This window comes from Myotis lucifugus, unplaced genomic scaffold (assembly GCF_000147115.1).
Source record: "Myotis lucifugus unplaced genomic scaffold, Myoluc2.0 scaffold_670, whole genome shotgun sequence".
Lineage (NCBI taxonomy): Eukaryota > Metazoa > Chordata > Mammalia > Chiroptera > Vespertilionidae > Myotis > Myotis lucifugus.
Window position 1 is genome coordinate 60,473 of NW_005871718.1, and position 22,547 is coordinate 83,019.

General features: G+C 44.0%; 1 long non-coding RNA gene across 2 annotated transcripts in view; it reads right to left on the reverse strand.

The window, feature by feature from the left end:
* Positions 1-17,960: 17,960 nt before the first annotated feature.
* The window catches only part of LOC106694843, a 6,258-nt gene continuing 1,671 nt past the window's right edge, over positions 17,961-22,547 (reverse strand). Inside the window, exons 2-5 of one of the 2 annotated variants that reach the window (XR_002826862.1) lie at positions 20,929-21,046; positions 18,729-18,748; positions 18,556-18,650; positions 17,961-18,300 (exon numbers count right to left, since the gene is read on the reverse strand). This is a non-coding gene — a long non-coding RNA (uncharacterized LOC106694843). Of the gene's footprint in view, positions 18,301-18,555; positions 18,651-18,728; positions 18,824-20,928; positions 21,047-22,547 lie in introns of both variants that reach the window. The other variant, XR_001345910.2, reaches the window with a different exon arrangement.

Here is a 22,547-nt window from a genome sequence, read left to right on the forward strand (position 1 = left end):
GTTTGAGGAGGAAGAAGCCATGCTCTTCAAGAGGACAGTCCATGATTCTCCAAGACCTGGAACCTAAATAAACCTCTTTCCTTTTGCACCAGCAACCGTCAGAAGAGTTTAGCTTTTTGTTGTATCAGGTAACCTAACCTGTGCTTTGGTCACATTAGTCTTGGTTTAGGTGGAAGAGAATGTAGGAGGACTTGGGAGGGGTCAGGCACAGGCTGAAGACTCTAGACTGCAGAAGGGTAGATAAGACAGGTGGGCAGGTGTTGGGAGGAACACACAGGAGATCACAGTGTTCAGAGTGAGGGCCAGGGTTTCCAGTGTCCGGCATTGGTCAGAGTAACATTGCCTCTACACGTTTCCCAAGGTGGGTTTGGATCTGGCAGTTTCAACTTTTCCTCCAAGCACCATACAAACACAAAATGTCAACTTGCCAGTGACCCAAGACCTGTAATCCTGAGACTGCAATTGGGAAGAAGTGCCCACAGAGGATCCACCGAGTGGAGGCTGAGGAGCAGCCAGGCAGTGGTATTGGGGGCACCAGAAGAAGAAGATTGAGAGGCAGAGTGTCTTTGCAGCTTGCTGAGCACAAGGGATTGAGGAAAGGGTAAGAGAGGATTTGGGGCCCTGGACCTTAGATGTCTGTGGTAAACATGGGGATAAGGCCTCTACAGGGATAAGAGCCATCTGCAACGTTTTCTTTCTTCTTACCTGTAGGATATCTGCAGAGAAATGTGCTCTTGTCATCAAAATGGCCCAATGCGGCATTGTTTTCCCAAAAGTGTGTATGCAAAGGAACCTGCACAGATCTGTCCAGTTGTGAAGACTTTTCCCCACCAGGAGCATGCAGCTCATGGCTCTTCCAGCCACCAGAGGAGGTGCTGACAATACCTGAAGAAGGGGAGGACCTGAGCCGCTTGGGTCCCAGTGACCAAAAACATGACATCAGGAAGCCGTTGGCAGGTTTCTCTGTGCCCCTTTCTTCCTGTCATTTTAGCCTCTAGACTCTCATTTCTCCTTGGCCTCTTTTCAAGTCACTTGCTCACATAGGAGATTGCCCCTCAATCCTCCCACAGTGTGGACTCAGCCTCCATAGAGTTTCTCCTATGAGGCAGGTGGTCAGCAAAGCCACTCAGAACCCTCAGCTGCATAATGTTAGCCTTTGGAATTGCATTTCCCACCATAAACCCAAGTCAGCCTCAAGCTCCTTAGTGGGCAGCCCCCATTACCCAGGAAGATCTTCTCTCCCAGGTCTCTCTGCACTCCCATGCGTGATCCCCTGTGCACGTGAGACAGACCTCAACAAAGACACAGGCTTTACACTGGATTCTGTTTACAAATATTTTATTCAGTTTCAAATCTGTCTCTTTAGTCAGACAATTAGATTCAGTGAAATTATGAAGGCAAATGGATGATATAATGCTCCGAAGAAATAGTTTCAATCAGAGAAGTTTTTATTTGTGATTATAAATGAATCAATTAGTTTAGTTGTGCTTCATCCAGGAAGGCTTGATGCTGTTCATTCAGTAGTGATAATTGTTTCACATCATCATTTATTATTTTTTTTTAAACAACGTAAGTGCAGATTGGTTCACGAAGATTCTTCTTCTTGAAGAAATAAGTGAGATTTTTCATAAGTTTAACAAAGTTGGTTTGAGTAGCAGCAGCAATCTTTCTCATTACAACCGTAAGAATACTCTCAGTTGCAAATTTAAGTACTGGGTTTAAGACCATCATTAACTTGTTATTTGGATAGGTTATTAATTTCACTGGTAAAAATAGCATCATCGTATCCATTATAAATAGACTACATATGTCGACTAGATGTTTCATGAGCAGGAATTGAATAAGTGAAATTATCATACCTTTGGAAAACATGATGAGCAGGTACTTCAGTCTCAGCTGTGACTTCAAACCTGGTGTCACTTGTTCTGTGCCAGATTTGGGGAAGGTTACTCACAGATAAATACAAGGGGCAGGGCTAAGCCAGAGCAGTGATTGTGTGATTTCCCAGAAAGGGCTCCGGAAGCAAAGGGTTTAACACTGTGTGATCTGACAGACAAACCGTGGTGGGCCTTGTGGAAAACATCTGCTTGGTGTGCCTCAATAAAGTTGAACAGGTAATAACATTTGATTTTTCTAATTATAAAATAGATAGATGTTCAGTTTAGACAGTGAAACTATGAAGTATGTGAGAAAAAAGTGAGCCACAAAACCACGGGCCCTGATAGAACACAGAGGACACTCTGGAGCCAGACAACAAGGCAAATAGCTGTATTTCTGCAGAAGGTGGGCAACCAACACACGGTGTGGTCAGCACCCACATGGAGTGGGAGGGCTGCTGGGGTTTTATTTCTGATGCAATAGTCTGTCCCTCACTCTTGATGGGTCACAGGTTGGGTTCTTATTTCTGCATGATTATCTAATTCAAAGGACGGGAGGGGTTGACATTTGAGGTTTGAAGATGGCGGCCTCCAGGGGAATGGAAGTCATGGAGCCAAAATGTTGGCTGCTTAAAACTCCTTTCTTTGACAGAAAAGAGTATTTGTTTATTCTCACAACTCTCATACTTATTATAAAGCCTTTTTTTAAATATAAGAAGCTAGTTAGCTAGCATATGAGAATCCTGCTCCCAAGTAAGTAATTCACTGATTGCAGGAATTGGACAGCCAGTTATATGAAAATATATAAAATATAACTCAGAGTCATACCACTACTTTGTTTTAAAATTTTAAATCAAATGGCCATATTACAACAAATATTAAGTTTCTCTTAAAATTAACAGACAAAAATTACTACATTTCACATATATATTAAAATGTAACTATACATCCATGGGACAACATTGAGACACGCTCACACATTTAAACTAAAAGTAGTAGATATGAATTTTATAAATATTAAACTAACAGAAATAAGTCAATATTCCTTGAAAAATATATATTGGAACAACTGCATATATATATATATATATTTCAAAATATATTTGAACAACAACACAGGTCAAAATAAACAGATTAAAATGAAATATTCCCAATGAAAGGTTGAAATATGAAAATAATTGATAGTGATTAAAAGACAAACAACAAAGAGAAAGTAAATGATAAAATATAAAGGGACACAACAAAACTAAACATAAAAATTACATATGCCAAATAAGAGAAACAAAAAAAAGTTTTTGATAAAGATTAACAAAAGGAACAAGCAAGAGAAGCAGAAGATAAAATATAAAGAACACAAGTTTTAAAATATTAAATATGGCAAATGAAAATGTGTAATAAAAATTCTTCATTAACATTGGTCAAATGACAAAGAATAGTATAAGGAAAAATATAAAGAAAAAGCAAAAAAAGTAAATTTATATTAATTGCATCAAGTAAAAAAAAGCCAAAATGAACATTTTTGTAAAGATAAATGATAAGACAACGAATCCAAAGAAAGTATAAAACACAAAAAACACTATAAAACAAAAGATGAAAAAAGAACATATACCCAATGAAAAAACAAAATGAAAATTTCAGATGAAGACGGATATGACAAATGACAAGGTGAAAACATAAGGAAAAAAATATAGCAACATGCTAAAACATAAGCCGCCAAAATAAAACATGCCAAGTGAAAAGTCCAAAATTAAAGTTTTAAATAAAGAAGACTAACAACAGCTTAAGGAGAATGCACCAGATAAAATATGAAGGAACTCAATGTCTATTTCTTCTTGCCCCAACTTTGTTGTTTTTTTTAAAATTTTTAAATAGATATTTTATTGATTTCAGAGAGGAAAGGAGAGGGAGAGAGAGATAGAAACATCAATGATGAGAGAGAATCATTGATTGGCTTCTTCTTCCACGCCCCCTACTGGGAATTGAGCCCACAGCCCAGGCACATGTCCTTGACCATTATCAAACCTGGTACCAAAACCGGCTAGGGCAACTTTGCTGTTTTATCTATTCTCCAGAAACAACGATTTGGTCTAGGGCTAGACTGAGTATATATGTAAGCAGTACTATTCTTCTGTTGTTCTATTAACTTTCCCTGAATCTAACATTGTTCCCTCCTCTTACATGCATTTTGTTTGCCACTGATTTCCTTTTTCTTGTTCCACATTGCTAGAGGACTGGCAATGTTATTGATTCTCTCAGTAAATCAGGTGTTCAATGTGTTATTATACTATGTTTTGATCTTTCTGTTATTTCTCCATTAACCTTCTGACTAAAAGAGTTGCTACATTTCTTTTTTTCTAAGATTTTGATTTGATATCTTTCAATAGTTCTTGTTTTCTGGTCATTACATTTAGACTTATACGTCAAGCTATAAATATTACTTCAGAACCGTCTTACAAATACAAGTCTATGCTGTTTTCATTGCCAATTTGATGTATGATTTCCTTTATGTCATCTTCTTTAAAAAATGGTTCATTAGCAATTTTATGTTATGAAATCATAAAAGGCAATATCATTTTAAAGGCATCTTTCACAATTGATTTCTAATTTTGTGTATGTGGTCAAGGAACAAATATAGGAACATGGTAAAACAAATGACATAAATATTAAATATGATTTTATTGATAAAATATAAAGGAACACAATGCAACAAAATACATAAAATTAAAATATGCTAATAATAAACCAAAATGAAAATTTATGATAACGATGAGTAAGAAAAACAAGAAAGAGAAATCAGAAGATGAAATATAAAGGAGCATGATTAATTTAAAATATAGATAAAAAATTTGGAAAATTTAAAAATGAAATTAAAAAATTTAATATGGAAGATAAATAAGACCAAAGACAAAAAGAAAGCATAAGATAAAATATAAAGAAACATGATACAATAACTATATGAATATCAAATATATAAATGAACAAACTGAAGTAAAAGTTAACAATAAAGATAAATATTAGGATAACTTAATAAAAGGGTAATATACAATATAAAAACTCTAGAATATAAATATAAAATAAACTACAATAATAAAGATACATAAGACATAATACAAAAGCAAAGAATAAAAATAAATATGAATCAAGTAATAAAAAATTAAGTAGTATAGTTAAAAATATGAAAATAAGTGCACAGATTAAAAAAGTCTAAAATGAATTTCCTCAAATTTCTTCCCTTTTTGCTCACTCTCATTTGTCATTTGTGTGCCATTCCCTGTCACTGCTACATCTTTTATATGAAATTAAAACATAATACACTTTTTTTGAGCACTCAGAACACACTTATGAATATTTGCTACATACAGTCTAAGAAAACAATTTCAGCCAATACTCAAAGATTGATTTATACAAACACTTCCTAGGAACACTGTGCTACTAAGTTACATCCGATTGCCCCAAACTGGAGTGATACCATAAACTCTTCATTTTGCCTTTGGACAGCAAGTTCACTGAATAAAAGGTAAGGGGAAATCAATATGCTGTTCTACTCTATAGTAACTAAATAGCTCCTGATGGTGGATTTTTTTTTAATCCTCACCTGAGGATATTTTTTCCTTTGACTTTTAGAGAGGTTGCAAGGGGGGCAGAACGAGGGTGGAGAACAGAGAGATCAACACTTTTTAAATAATTCTTTATTGTTGAAAGTATTACCTATGTCCTCCTTTGCCCCCAATGACCACTCTAGCCCACCCCACTCCCCACCTTTGCCCAAGGCCTTCACCTACTTATTGTCTGTGTCCATGGGTTCCCAGATATGCATACAAGGTCTCTGGTTGATTACCTCCCACCCAACCACCATCCCCTGCCTTCCCCTCTGAGATTCCACACTCTGTTCCATGCTCCTCTATCTCTGGATCCACTCTGTTCATCAGTTTATTTTGTTACTTAGATCCCACATATGAGTGCAAACATGTGATGCTTCTCTTTCTCTGACTCACTTATTTCACTTAGTATGACTCTCTCCAGGTCCCTCCATCCTGTCTCAAAGGGTAAGAGATTCTTCTATTTACTGCTGAATAGTATTCCATGGAATAAATGGAACACCGCTTTTTTATCCACTCATCTACTGATGGGCACTTGGGCTTTTTCCAGATCTTAGCTATTGTAAATTGTGCTGTTATGAACATCGTGGTGCATACATTCTTTCTGATTGGTATTTCAGGTTTCTTAGGATATATTTCTAAAAGTGGGATCACTGGTCAAATGGCAGTTCCATATTTAATTTTTTGAGGAAACTCCATACTGTTTTTTATAATGGCTGCACCAGTCTGCATTCCCATCACCTGTGTACTAAGATTCCCTTTTCTCCACATCCTCTCCAGCACTTGCTGTTTGTTAATTTGTTAATGGTAGCCGTTTTGACAGATGTGAGATGATACCTCATTGTTGTTTTAACTTGCATCTCTCTGAGGATTAGTGACTTTGAACATTATTTCATATGGTTTTGCAATCTCTCTATCCACTGTGGAGAAGTCTCTATTTAGGTCCTTGGCTCATTTTTTTATTGGGTTATTTGTCTTCCTTTTGTTAAGTTGTATGAGTCCCTTATATTTTTTGAATATATCGCCTTTATCAGATGTATCATTGCCAAATATGTTCTCCTGTACAGTGGGCTTCCTTTTCATTTTGTTGATGGTTTCTTTTGCTGCGCAGAAGCTTTTCATTTTGATATAGTTTTACTTGTTTATTTTTGAGAGAGAGAAACATTGATGTGAGAGAGACACATTGACTGGTTGCCCTTGACAAGAAATCAAAACTGCGAGCTTAGGTCCAAGGGCTGATGCTCTAACCACAGAGAAAAACCAGCCAGGGCTTGGTGGGTTCTATTTTATTAGAGAAAGTTCTTGCTGAGTAGCATTCCATGGTGTGGAGATACCACAGTTTGTTTAACCGTTTGCTCATTGAAGGACATCTCGGTTCTTCCCAGTGGTTGGCATTTAAGTGTAAAGTTGTTGTGGGCACTCCTGTACAGGTTTTTGTGAAATGTGTTTCCATGTCTCTGGAAGAAATGCGCAATGGTAAAATCAATTGCTGCATCTTTTGGTATTTCCATGTTTGGTTTCCTAAGAAACTGCCAAACTTTTCCAGAATGGTGATTTTGTATTGCTACCAGCAATGTATGAAAAATCTTTATCCTTGCCAACATTTGGTGGTGTTGCTGTTTTTTTATTCTAGCCTGATAGGTGTATGCATTGCTTTTTAAATTTCTCACTACAATCTTCCAGCTTAAAGCCTTCTGACGTTACATCCACAGGTCAGTAATAATAACGTTTGCCCTTTTTTGGAGCCCATACTATATGCCAGACACTGTACCAGGTATTTTATATACATCCAGTCACTTTTGATTTATTAGGAAGAAATAAGTGGTGATTGAATGAATCAATTAATTAATGAATGCTCTATGCAAATCTCTTCAGAGACTGGATTCAGAGTCCTTGAAATTCTGGCCACTTGGAAAAAACTCCCTACCCTTCCAGGGGCTAGAACAGTGTCTCAGAGAGACCCTTTACTGCTCTCTACAGAAATAGTCACTCCTGCATTTGGTCTTAGGTCCTAAGTTATTAAGAGTCATTTTCACATACAGATTTTAAATTCCTTTCAAGTTTCTCTCATAACCACCAAATACAAACCACAAACGGCCCACAAGGGCCAAAATGTCAGCAATCCATGCTCTCCTCTTGATGTCCATCACCCCTTCTGTATCTGATCAAGTCCTCCCCTGCACTCAGCAGAGGGAGATTGACAATAATGACCAAGGGCAGGGCCATGGCTCTGTTGCCACAGTCAGCTTCTGCCTATCCCCTTTACTCTTTTCTAGTTCAATCCTTAGGCTCTGCTCAATCATTTGATTCACTGGTTCACGTCACTGATATTCACCTGGTAAGACATGACCCATCCGGTGGTTCTTCAGTAATCACAAGCTCCTGCACTTGGAGAGGATGGAGTGGTCCCAGGGCATCAGCACCTTCAACATTGACCTCTTATGGAGCAAGGAACCTGGGGCTATCAGAGTGAGGTCTTCAACCCTGTCAGTTCTGACAAAAGTGCGCCTCTCAGGCTGGATATAAAATATGAGTGGCCCTCCTCCTCTCCTCTATGTTATTAAACTCTGAATAAATTTTTTCTTATCTGAAAATGATGGCTACGATGCACTTTCTAAATAGGTTTCTTGTGAAGAGTCAATGATAAAGGTAGAAAGTCTTTAGTAGACTTGCATTGAGTCAATATTTGCTCTAAAAAGTGAACTGACATTGTCGTTATTGTTGACTCAGGGTCACATTCCACACCAGAACCCACCTCTGGTTGGTCTCAGTTGCACCATCTTGACAGTGGAGGCAACACCGAGTTCCTCAGAGGATGAGCAGTGGATGAAAAATGACCAGTGGGAGCACGTGATTAGCTCACAGGAATCTGAGCTCTTTCCCGCCTCCAGGGGGTCGTGTGGATGTCGCCTGAACTCTGACATGGACAATGGGAATAGACAGGAGGTAAGATCGAGATGAAATGCACTCAACAGGAAGCAGTTTGTTCATATTGTCCTTCTTAGAGGTGGGAGGGAAGAGGATCAGGAAATCCAAGTCTCAAGCTGGGAAAAGATGAAGCCCAGAGGGAAATAACAGTCTCCAGGCAGGTTCCACCCCCATCTACAGACCCCATCACATGTCAGCCTACCTGAGCTGTGCCTCCTAAATAGCAATGTGTGAATCAGGAACACGATTCTTCTGTAGGGACAGGGACTCCTGTGCTGAGACTCAATGATAGGAGGTTTCATGCAGGACAAGGTCTCTTCATATGAGGTTCTATAGCCACCACAGAAAGATGCACCAAGGCACATCTGCTCACAGGGGACAGCAACCCAGGCTGACTCATGCTAGAAGTGAACCCCAAAGTCATGGGACATCACACACCCTCCATGTCTATTCCAATCCCTTCAGGCTTTGCCCTCTTGGGCCAGCACCACAACACACAGCCTCCAAAGAATAGCTCTCACCTCACTAAGCCACAGGGACTCCTGGACACTCAGACAGGATGGACATGTGGAGCCTCACCTCATCCTCCCACAACCTCCCAGGGCCCAGTAAACATTCCTTCTGGGATCTCCCTATATTCAGGGGCTGAAAGAACTGCACAGCCCTGAACCCCACTTAGAAGAAAGCTGTTCCTACACTCTTCCTGACTCTATGTGAACACCTGCCCACAGGTGGGCACAGATTGCACAAGTCCAGGGGGTTCCCTCACCTAGAGTACAACATCCAGTGCCTATGGGATGGACAGCACTATGGGACTGACCGGTGGTACTGACTGACCTCTCTACTCCCCAGGCTCAGCTCTTCTCACAACTCAGTCATGCTGATGAGTTCCACCCTCACTTTTCACAGCTGTCCACACGGAGCACCTCACCTACCTTAGCATCACAAGCCTGGGCACAGGGATAGGGCCTGCCCCACAGAACAGCTGAGGGGCCTCATCCAGAAAAGAGACAAGGCTGAGGTACCCAGGAGAGGAGCACCCATTGTTCCCATCCAGGCGGGTGTCTCGTGACTGAGCTCTCACTCAGTACTTCAAGTCTCTCTAGAGAGAACCAGAAATCCAACCACATCTCTGAGGTGTGCTCTCAGGGGTGGGGAGCAGGAGGTTGGGAGGTTCTGATGCAGGGAGGTAGCACTGGAGGTACTCAGTGGGATGGAGAGAAACCTGGGCATAGTGTAGGACCTGGTGTGAGGAATGGATGGGAGCAAAGAGAGAAGCAAGGGATATTGAACAAGCTGCCCTCTCATCTCAAAGGCCATGGGGACAGTGAGCTCTGAGGGAAGTGGCTGCACAGAGTCCATCTTGGGGCCTCCCAGGTCTGCCCTCCAAGGGCATGTCCTGGGGTCACTGTTCAAAAGGAGGATACTGTGCCCCATTGTGGCCCTGAGTGCTGACTGGCCCCTGCCTGCCCTCTGACCACCCTCTATGTCCCTCTCAAATCCTGGCATGGCCGGGCCCCTCCATGACTTAAGCTTGGAAGAGCTGAGTCCCTGGGAAGCATGTCTGACAGATTTACCAGAAATCGACCTCACAAAACAACAATAACAAAACCAACAGTAATCTACTTAATACATGGGGGAAGGACCTGAATAAAGACTTCTCCAAAGAGGACACACAGAGGGCCAATAGACATATGAAAAGATGCTCTTTGTCACTAATCACCAGAGAAATGCAAATAAAAACCACAGTGAGATATCTCCTCACACCTGTCAGAATGGTTATCATGAATAAAACAAGTGTTGGTGAGAATGTGGAGAAAGGGAAACCCTCATGTACTGTTGGTGGGAATGCATATTTGTGCAGCCACTATGGAACAGTATGGAGGTTCCTTAAACAATTAAAAATGGAAATGCTTTATGAGCCTGCAATTCCACTTCTTGGGATATATTCAAAGAAACTGGAAACACTAATTCAAAAGAATATATTGCTGACTATGTGCATTAAACCATGATTTACAATAGCCAGGATATGGAAGCAACACATATGCCCATCAGAAGATGAAGGAATACAAAACAGCTGTGGTACATTTACACAATGGAATACTATTTGGCCATTAAAAATGAAATTTTAGCATAATGCTATGCCAAGCAAAATGAGGCAGTCAGAAAAAGATAAATATCACAAGATCTCACTCATTGATGGAATATAGTGAACAACATAAACTGATGAACAAAAACAGATCCAGAGACAGAGAAGCATCAATCAGACCAGCAAACCTCAGAGGCAAGGTAGGGGAGGGTAGGGGTAAGGGGGAGAGATCAACCAAAGGACTTGTATGCATGCATATAAGCCTAACCAATGGACACAGATGTTGGGGAGTAGAGACATAAGAAGGGGCTTGGGGGGGGGGACAATGGGGGATTAGGATGCATATGTGATATCTTAATCAATAAGGAAAAATAAATAAATAATAGGAAGATTTAAAAATGAAATTTTAATTTTTGAAACAGCATAAATGGACCTGGAGAACTTTATGCTAAATAAAACGGGACAGTCAGAGAACGATAAATGCCATATGATTTCACTTGTATGTAGAATCTAACAAACAAATTAAACAAAAAATACATACAGACTCAGATACAGAGAACAGACTGACAGCTGTGGGGGAGGGGGGGCCGGACTGGGTGAAAAAGGTAAAGAGATTAAGGGAAAAAAATCACAGACAGCAGTAATGTGGATTACCACAGAAAAAGGAGGCATGAGGTTAGAAGAGGGGAAAGGGGAAAATTGGTGATGGAAGGAGACTTGACTTAGGGTGGTGAACACACAATACCATATACAGGTGATGTATAATAGAACGGTACACTTGAACTCTATATAATGTTATTAATCAACTAGAGGCCCAATGCTCACGAAATCGTGCGTGGTTATGGTCCCCAGTCCTAGCGTAGCCTCCATCGCATGGCCTCTGCCGCCCTGTGATGCTATGTATGTCAAGCTCCCTGCTCTGGGATGCTCCATGATGCTCATGGCACCTCAACTGCACCACGAGGCTCACACCCCCTCCAACGCCCCTCCACTGCTCTGCGAAGCTTGCTGCTACCTCGGGAGGCTCGCTGCTGGACACTCCGCTTAACTCCCCCTGCCCAGACACTGGTCCAGGAGGCTCCTCCCACCCGGAGACTGTTCTGTGAAACTCCCCTGCCTCGCGACTGCTTCAAAAAACTCCTTGCCACTGGGGAGACTGCATCTCTAAGCTCATGGCCAGCCCATCAGACAGTAAGAGCCAATATCTTACCTGGAGACAAATAGGGTAGGAATGGACACGGTCCTCTCTAGTGGGAGGATTTGAGGTCTCAAAGGAAGGGTGTTGCTGTGTAATTATATCTTAGGGAGGGCAGGGACACCTAAGAGGAGGTTTTTATAATGTCCTCACCATTCCTTCCTCCACCTCTCAGACTCTGGGCAGAATTGGTTGCCCAATCTTTGGTGTGACACTTAAATTATCAACCTCTACTTCTGTACTTCATTCATCCCCACATGTGGCAGGCCGAGCAGGTGCCTTCTCCATGGAATTTTGAGGGAAATGATCTCAGAAACAGTTTCCTTCCCCCACCCAGTAGCATTTGGGCACTTTTTTTTCCTTAGTAGTCAGATGCTTTCCAACTTTATGGGAAAACGTGACTCTCTACTCTTTCTATAGGGATGAGTAAGAGAAATGGACAGAGAGAAATCTCATGAGTGTTCACAGATAATCTTGAACTTCACATATGGACTCTGAATTCATGAAAGTTCATGAACTGATAAAAATCAAAGCAGAGTCTACATAAAATCCACATTTATTGATGAAACAGGGGTCATGGGAGGCTTTCAGCATTTCCCAAGAGCTAAACTACAAACAGGGATGTTAATAATAAACTAGGAAAACCAAAATTGCATCACATTATTGATAAATTGAAAATGGTTGTTTTCCATAAAACAACATTCCAGTATATTATTTTAATTTTTCAATGACTAAGGGAGTTCCCTTCTGTCAGTTGGCTATCTACAATGTTGAGACCTGGTAGGAATGATCCCCTTCCCCATTTAAATCTCAAATATAAAAACTGGAGTTGTCTCCCAGCCCTCATCCTGAACTCATGCCTCATACCAGCAGCAGAATGAGCTACATCCAGAGCTCCCCTGGTCCTCAGACAGAGGGGAGTGACCTGAGCACTATCCCTGGGCCCTAATGTTCCCGCGCCCTGATGTCTCTGCATCCACCGTGTGCTGATCGATGGGTCCTCTGGCAGCTGGAAGAGTCCGATACACTCTTTATGCTTCTATCTGGACCATCAGGCCTGTCCACGAACTGAACAAAGCTCTGGAAGCCAAGTCGCTACAGGAAGTACCTAGGCTGCACTCAGCTCTAAGGGGAGCTCCTGGCATACCCAGACACAGGGAGCACCGCCTAGGATACCCATTGAAAGGACTACCAGTCCTGGCAGGTGGCGGTTACTGAGACCTGGAGGGCCTTTCCCACTAAGCATCCTGATCCCATCACCTGGCCCTTCCCTCCTAAGCCTGGAGAATGATGTGAGGCACCTGGTTTGGTCACTGCACACTTAGTACCAACACCCTGTGTGTGGGGGAGGCATTTCACAGGCATCAGGCAGTGCAAGGAGGGAATCAGAAGTTGACTAGGAACCCACAGTGAGAGAAGGAGGATGACCCAGGACATGGCATCTAAGATTAACTCCTGGTGAGAAATGGGGCAGAATAGTCCTTGTGCCCAGGCAGGGACTCTGAACAGAAGCCTCCCACCAACAACAATGTCTGTGAGGATGAGACAGAAGCCAGGCCAACATCCAGTTCTGCTGTCTGCACCCTGGCAGGTGCTTAATAAACGTGAGGGACACTACAGCACAGAAGCATATAACCTTGTATGACACCTGGGGTCAGAGTATGTTCCCTGTAGATCAGGACCTGGTGTCAGCATGGGTGGAGGGCAGCAAGTCCCCACAGCTGTGCAACAAAGAGTCAGGAGGGAGGACTTGGCCTCCTAACCGTCAGGTTTAGGATCTCCCTTCATTCCCAGAAACCAGACAGCCCTCCCCACCTTGTGAGTGACATCTCCTCTTGCTGGAGGACATCGGGAACAGCCTGTGTCCCAGCTCTTGTCACAGAGACCTGACCTGGCACAACTCTGGACTCTCACTCAACCCCAGGTGCCTGAGAATCAAGTCTCCTGTTGTGGTCACCAGCCATGGCTCAGCCCCAGCAGCCATATCCAGGCAGGGGTAGAGCCTGGTCCTTCACCTGAGACTGTGTGGAGAGCACAGACAGACAAGGTTCCTATGCCATTAACCCACTGCCCTGGGGGACTTAGGAGACTCCAGAGGAAGGTCAGGTCCCAGGGAAGAACAGAGGAGAGAAAATGCTTCTGGAAGCTCCTTGTCCACCAGGTGTCAGCCAAGGGGTTTTCTTTCATGGAGGCAAGAAATGGTAGTTGCCATTTATTTGGGAGGCTCCTCTCTACTAGGCTTGGGATCAAGTAGTCAGGGATGTTTTGAGGTTAATTCACAGACAACATGGTAATCCATAGTTCATTTACCATTTACTCAATTTTTATTCAGGGGAAAAGGAGGCACCGAGTGACAGTCATTGAGTCAGGCTACTGCAGACCATGAGCAGCAGATCAGACACAGCAAGGTCCTTACACAGCCACAGCCCCACCCTCTCCTTCACCTCAGGGGTCTTAGGTGTCTGTGGATCCTGAAACCAGGTCCTTTCTTCTTCGCAGTCTCCATATCAAGGTAGATTTTTCTGGTCTGGGGAGTGAAAGCAAGTGGAGAATGAATGTTTTATATCAAGAACTAAAGTACCTTCATGAACAATCAGAATCAGTGCTGTGAAAGCCCAACAGCGCGCTCAGGTGGCTGATCCAGACCTCCTTGCACTGTACTTGAAACCACTTATTTGTTTCCTGATGTGTGAGTGTCACTGCCACTGGATAGAAAGGAAAGAACTTTGCCTTCTCACTCCTCACTCTACACTTGCAACCAACTTAGGAACCAGCACTCAAATGCTCTTACAAAAAGAAGGAAAACATTATGGTGAATGAATGAATAAATGATACATAACCTCTGTACAGACTGGCACCTGGATGCAGAGTGCTAGGAGGTTTTGGCCACAACTGTTCCCTGTCCTCAGGGGCTGAGAGCCATGTTCATCCCTCTGAACCCATGACCCCAGGAGCCAAGTCCCATGGTGACTATGGGGCTGTTCCACTGTGGGAGGGTTTTCCAGGCTGCACTGGTCCTGCCCTGGGGCAGATGTGGGCTCTTGGTCCCTGGGGTTTTGAAATCACCTATAACCCCACTACTTGTCCATTCGAAATTCTAAAGCTTTGTCTTTCATTAATGAAGTAACTGTAACTCTTACATTCCCTGACAGGAGGCACTTTGAACCTGTGATAAAGTTATAGGTAATTTAATGGAAAGACTACTCTATTCATGTAATCTCAAGTTTGCTTATGAGGAAGAGAGAGAGAGAGAGAGAGAGAGAGAGAGAGAGAGAGAGAGAGAGGAGATTAAGCAAGAGAAGGGAAAAAGCAGATATGGCCATGAAAGCAGGGAAGGAAGGCATGTGATGTAGGGACATGAGCCAGGAATGAGTAAAAGCTCCAGAAACTTGAAAAGGCAAAAAGAGGTTCTCCCAGAGAGTCTGGGAGGGGAACAGGGTCCTGCACACACACAAGATTCCAGCACAGTTACACCCATTCCCAGCTTCTGGTCTCCTGGACTGTTAGAGATGGTGTAAACAGGCTGGATGTCTTATCCACTCAGATACACTTTGGAGACACCCAGGTGATCACTTGCTCCCTCCCTAATCCCTTGTCTGAAAGATCCTGCACAGCCTCCAGAGGTTGGCACATCAGGACAAGGAAAACTTTAAAGTCTCCTCACTGATATTGGTAGAAACACTGACCAAATTACATGTTTGATAGTTGACTGATGACATGCTAGAGAGCTGGAAGGACCCTAATCTCCAACATTGTTGCAATTCCACATGAATTTTCACCTCACATGTAAGGGAGCAGATGCACAAATCTTTCAAAGATCTTCTGTCAGAGAACCTTGATGGTGTATGAGGTGTTAAAACTCCTTAAAAAGGCAATGGAATGGAGCCCGAATGCTACTAGACAAACAGTTGCCAACCCGGACAAGCGCCCTCCACCCCAATGCCTTCAATGCCCTGTGATCACCCAGCTCACTCCAGGGAAGCACACACAACACTGCAAGTATTTCTGTCCTCACCTTTGGGGTTTTTTTTTTTTTTTTTTGATTCTTCACAAACTCCACTTGCCTGTCCCAATGTGAGTCCACACACAGGATACAGGGAAATGGGAAGTAAAATCTATCCTCTGGGTTCTGTTGGGCCCTGTGACCTTGGGTTGGCCTCTGAGCATAGAGCAGAAACCTAGAGAGACCTGGGGGTCAGATGGCCTTTAGAAACCAGGGGCTGCCATGGTTAGCAGAAAGGGGTGAGGTCTTGGACACAGTAGGGAGCAGAACTATAACCATTGGGGAAGCAGGAAGGGTAGAAAGGTATGGGGCGTTAGGGTTATGGTAAGACAGTCTGTTGTAGTCAGGGTAGCCGGCAGCAGGGTGAGCACAGCCCAGCTGGCCACTTCAGAGGTGTGGGCCATGCAGGGGCAGCACAGAGTTCCACTGGTCTCCAACCAGAGCCCAGGGATGTCTGGGCGCTGTGTCCTGCATCAGAAGGTGGGCTGAGGTTTGTGCCATCTCCAGGCTTCCTGTCTGCAGGTCCTAAAGCACCCCTCTGCACTCTGAACCTGATACCCTGGTTAGGGAACACTAGGGATTCTCACCCGTGGCCACAATGGCTAAGGAGGAATTTCTGACACCAAGTGCACCAAAAGCTAGAAAGATGAAAGCATAGGGCCCAAGCACACAGGGCCAATAGCTGGCAAGATAATCAGATAGAAAATAAAGAGCTTCTGGCCCTATTCCCATAGGAACTCCAGGATTGAGCAGGGAGAAGGGGTGCTCTTTGAGAGGTCAGTCCATCATGCTCCCAGGCGTGGAGCCTAAATAAGCCTCTTTCCTTTTGCACCAGCACCTGCCTCACCAGTTTGGCTTTTGTTGCAGCAGCTACTTGATCCTGTGTTTTGGTCACATTAGTCTTGGTTGAGGATGAAGAGAATGTAGGAGGACTAGGGAGGGGTCAGATCTTCAGGCACAGGCTGAGGATTCCAGCCTGCAGAGGGGTGGAAAAGGCGGGTGGGCTGGTGTCGGGAGGAGCATATGGTCTATAGTCCAGGGATCACAATGTCTAGAGTGAGGGCCAGGGTTTTCAATGTCCAGCTTTGGTCAGGTAACATTAGCGCTACATGTTTCCCAAAGTGGGTCTGGATCCGGCATTTTCAATTTTCCCTCCAAGCTCCATAGAAACACAAAATGTCAACTTGCCTGTGCCCCAAGGCCTCTGATCCTGAGACTGCAATTGGGAGTAAGTGCCCACAAATGAGGCATCAAGCGGGTTTTGGGGTTCCTGGTGGAAGAGGATAGAGTGGCATGGTGTCTTTTCAGCTTGCTGAGCCCAAGGGGTTGAGGAAAGGAATGAGGCTTGGGGACACAGGACCTTAGATGTCTGCGGTAAATGTGGAGCTGAAGCCTCTCCAGGTGTAAGAGCTATATGCAAGGTTTTCTTTCTTCTTACCTAAAGGATCTCTGCAGTGAAATGTGCTCTTGTCCATTAAGCATTCCCATCATTGCACTGTTTTCCCAAAAGAGCTGGTAGGGTACTACACCAACTGATTCAAAAGCTGTGTATTCAAAGGTACCTGCACAGATCAGTCCAGTTGTGAAGACTTTTCCCCACCAGGAGAATGAGGCTCATGGCCCTTCCAGCCACCTGAGGAGGTGCTGCCAATACCTGGAGAAGGGGAGGACCTGAGCCTCTTGGGTCCCAGTTACCAAAAATATGACACCAGGAAGCCTTTGGGAGGTCTCCCTGTGTTCCATTCATTCTATTGTTTTACCCTCTAGACCAGTGGTTTTCAACCTTCCTAATGCCGTGACGCTTCAATACAATTCCTCATGTTGTGGTGACCCCCAACCATAAAATTATTTTCGTTGCTACTTCATAACTGTAATTTTGCTACTGTTATGAATTGTAATGTAAATATCTGATATGCAGGATGTATTTAGGCGACCCCTGTGAAAGGGTTGTTCGACCCCCAAAGGGGTCGCCACCCACAGGTTAAGAACAGCTGCTCTAGACTATTATTTCTACTCTGGTCCATCCCCATATCGCTCACTTAGAGGAGAAATTGCCCCTCAAACCACCCACAGTGTGGACTCGGTCTAGAGATTCTCCATTTAGGCAGGTGGTCAGCAAAGTCACTCAGGACACTTAACTCCTCAATTTTAGCCTTTGGACCTGCTTTTCCCAAGTTCTCGAAACCCAGTGCAGCCTCAAGCTCCTTATCAGGCAGCCCCATTACTCATGAAGCTCTTTTTCTCTCCCAGTCTCCGCTTTGCCCCATGTGCCCATCCCAGTTTCAGACAGACCTCAACACAGACACAGGCCTTACACTGTATTCTGTTTACCAAGACTTTATTTTATTCAGTTTCAAAACTGCTTGGTTAGTCAGGCAATCAGATTCAGTAAAATTATGAAGGCAAAAGGCTGATAAAAGTTCCTGCAAAAATATTTTCAATAAGATATATTTTTATTTTGTGATTGTAAATCAATAAATTGGTTTAGTTGTGATTCATCCAGGAAGGCAAGTGGTTGCTCACTCATAATTGATCATTGTTTTCCATGATCATTTATTATTTTTTCTTAAGCCACATTGGTGCAGATTGGTTCATGAAGATTTTTCTTCCTAAAGAAATAAGTGATATTTTTCATATGTTTAACAAACTGGGTTTCAGTAACAGCAGCAATCTTCCTCATTACAAACTTAAGAATAGTCTTAACTGCAAACATAGGTACTTGTTTAATGATCTTCATTACCTTGCTATTTCGGTATGTTATTAATTTTTCTGGTAAAAATAGCATCTGGTATTCATTCCAAATAGACTAGATATATCAACTAGATATTTGATGAGCAAGCCTTGAATGAATGAAATTATCATACCTTTGGAAAACATGATGACTAGGTATTTCAGTCTCAGCTGTGACTTCAAACCTGGTGCCACTTGTTCTGTGCTGGGTCTTAATTTATCGAGGTGACTGAAAACAGAGGCCAATGTCATGAACATAAAAGCAATTGGGTTCTCAGTTCCCCTGGACAGGAGTGGCACTACTCACCCAGCTGAGACACAGTAGGACTGCCAGATTTGGGGAAGGTTGTGATGAACAAAAACAGATCCAGAGACAGAGAAGCATCGATCAGATGGTAAAACCTCAAAGGGAAGGTAGGGAAGGGTGGGGGTAAGGGGAAGAGATCAACCAAAGGACTTAAATGCAAGCATATAGGCCTAACCAATGGACACAGACAACAGGAAGTGAGGGTATGAGTGCGGGGGGGGGGGGAGTAACGTGGGGAAAAGGACATATATGTAATAACTTAATCAATAAATTTTTTAAAAAGATAAATGCAAGGGGCAGGGCTAAGCTTGAGCTTTGATTGTGTGGTTTCCCAGGAAGGGCTCTAGAAGCAAAGGGTTTAACATTTTCTAATCTGACAGACAAACCCCAGTGTGCTTGGAGGGGAAATATCCACGTGGTGTGAGAGTTAGATAAGGAGGTAGTTGCACCTCAATAAAGTTGAACACGTAATAACATGTGATCCTTCTAATTACCTATCTACACTAATAAAAGAGAAACATGGTAATTGGCGTACGACCGCTACCCTTCCCATTGGCTAATCAGCATATCCTTATGCAAATTAACTGTCAGCCAAGATGGCGGCCGGAGCCAGGCAGCTGGAAGCGAACATGAGGCTTGCTTGCTGCAGTGACTGCACACTGCAACGTTCCCCGCCTGACTTACCGGCCTCTGAGCTGGCAGTTTGAAACATTCTAACAAATATAGGCCAGGATCTCAGAGCTGAAGTTATACATTGTTTCGATTATAGAACCGAAACAAACCAGATACCTGCTCTCAGAGCTAGAGCCAGAGTTAAAGCTGGCCCAGAATAAAATAAAAAAAAGGAGCGGTTGGGAGCTTCAATCAACAACCACCAGCCTGAAAGAAGCCCTCAACCCCTCACCCAGACTGGCCAGGCACCCCAGTGGGGACCCCCACCCTGAAGGGTGTGTGACCAGCTGCAAACAGCCATCATCCCCTCACCCAGGCTGGCCAGGCACCCCAGTGGGGACCCCCACCCTGATCCAGGACACCCTTCAGGGCAAACCAGCCGGCCCCCAGGCCTCTATCCTATATAGTAAAAGGGTAATATACCTCCCAGCACCGGGATCAGTGGAGCCGCGAGGCCTCCTGGCACCGGATCAGCGTGACGGGGCAGCGCCCAAACCCCCTGATCGGCCCTGCTCTGTGTGTGACAGGGTGTGGCGCCCCAACCCCCCCACCACCACCACAGGCCCTGCTGTGTGTGTGACAGGGTAGAGCCATAACCTCCCCATCGGCCCTGCCCTGAGTGTGACAGTGGCTGCGCCCCAACCCCCTGATCGGCCCTGCTCTGTGTGTGACAGGGTGTGGCGCCCCCCCCCCCCACCACCACCACAGGCCCTGCTCTGTGTATGACAGGGTAGAACCATAACCTCCCCATCGGCCCTGCTCTGTGGGTGATAGAGGGCGGCGTCCCAACCCCCTGATCCACCCTGCTCTGTGTGTGACAGGGGGCGGTGCCCCAACTCCCCTATCGGCCCTACTCTGTGAGTGACAGAGGGGAGCTCCTCAACCCCCTGATGGTCCCTGCTCTGTGTGTGACAGGGGGGGAGCTCCCCAACCCCCTGATGGGCCCTGCTCTGTGGGTGATAGGGTACGGAGCCCCAACTCCCCTGGTGGGCCCTGCTCTGTGCATGACAGGGGGCAGCGCCCCAACCCTCTGATCCGCCCTGCTCTGTGTGTGACAGGTGGCGGTGCCCCAACTCCCCTATTGGCCCTACTCTGTGAGTGAGAGGGGGGAGCTCCTCAACCCCCTGTTGGGCCTCTGCCCTGTGTGTGACAGGGTATGGAGCCCCAAACCCCCCTGATGGGCCCTGCTCTGTGCGTGTCAGGGGGCAGCAACCCCAACTCCCCAATCGGCCCTGCTCTGAGCCCAACCAGGGGCTGCATCCAGGGATTGGGCCTGCCCTCTGCCACCCGGGAGCAGGCCTAAGCCAGCAGGTCATTATCTCCCGAGGGGTCCCAGACTGGGAGAGGGCACAGGATGGGCTGAGGAGCCCCCTTTCCCCCCGAGTGCACAAATTTTTGTGCACCGGGCCTCTAGTATATATATAATAGAGAAATAGGCTAATTAACCAGGATGCCGTAACGGGTGGGCCGGACAGGAGGAGGTTGCACGTGCAGCATCAGGGATGGGATGGCAGGGGCCTCCACACACCTGCACTGGGGGAGGGCCTGATCAGCAGCAGCTGCAGCTGCTTCAAGGGCCAGAGAGGGAGGCAGGGCCGGACCAAGGGTGGGTGGCACCATGCGATTTCGAATGGTGCGCTGAGCTCCTAGTAAAACATATAAATGTTAATATAAATGTTAATTTTAGACAGTTGAGACTGTCTAAAATTATAAAGATTTTTTTAAGATAAGGAGCTAGTTAGCTGGCATATGAGAAACCTGCTACCAAGTAACTTAATCACTATCTGTAGAAATTGGTGGGCCAATTATGTGAAAATATTTAAAATACAACTCAGAGCCAGATCACTATTTTGTTTTAAATTTTCAAATCAAATGGCCATATTATAATGAATATAAAGTTTTTCTTAAAATTAACAGACAAAAATTATTACATTTCACGTATATATCAAAATATAACTATCCATCCATGGGACAATATTGAGAGACTTTTACACACTTAAACTAAAAGAAGTACATATGATTTTTATAAATATTAAACTAACAAAGCCCTAGCTGGTTTAGCTCAACAGATAGAGGATCAACCTGCATACTGAAAGGTTCCAGGTTCGATTCTGATCAAGGGTATGTACCTCAGTTTCAGGAGCCTCCCTGGCCCAACCTTGGTGCAAGTGGCAACCAATTGATGTTTCTCTCACATCGACATTTCTCTCTGTCTTTCCCTCTCTCTTCCACTCTCTCTAAGAAATCAATGGAAAAATATTCATGGCTGAAACTTCAAAAAAATATATATATATATTAATTTAATAGAAACAAGTAAGTATGCACTAAAATATATATTTGAACAACTGTATATATATATATATATATATATATATATATATATATATATTCCAAAATATATTTGAATAACACACATCAAATGAAATAGATAAAAATAAATCAAGCCTAATGAAAAAACAAAATAAAAATGTTTGATAGTGATTAATAAGACAAACGGCAAAGATAAAGTAAAAGATAAAAGATAAAGGAATACAACAAAACTAAACATAAAAATTAAGTATGCACATTTTTTTAAAAAAAGCTTTGTCTACATGTTTTTCCATTGTGCAATGAAGTAAAGTTTGACAATTTTTATGTGCAGTGGTTAAATATTTTTTAATTACATTTAAAGAAACAAATTTAAAAATTTTATGGCCAAAAAAGGTGAGTTTATATTTTTTAAAAAAGAAAGAAAACTTTTGATAAAGAGCAATGAAAGGAACAAGAAAGAGAAGCAAAGATAATGGGGCGAAGCTACCATCTGTGGGATTATGACTGAACGCCTCTAAGTCAGAATCCCGCCCAGGCAGAATGATACAGCAGGCCTGCGGGACCCTCCGTTGCCCTCGAAAAGCCGGCCCCCGCTGTCCCCGCCAGCGGGCCCTCGCGCCCCCCCAGCGCGGAGCCCCCCGCCATGCATCGGGACCGGGGTCCGGTGCAGAGAGCCCTTCATCCTGGTAAACGGAGTGTGGCCGGAAAGGGGGCCGCCACCAAGCCCTTCACGCAATGCACGTTTGTGGGGAACCTGGCGCTAAACCATTCGTAGACGACCTGCTTCTGGGTCGGAATTTCGTACGTAGCAGAGCAGCTCCCTCGCTGTGATCTATT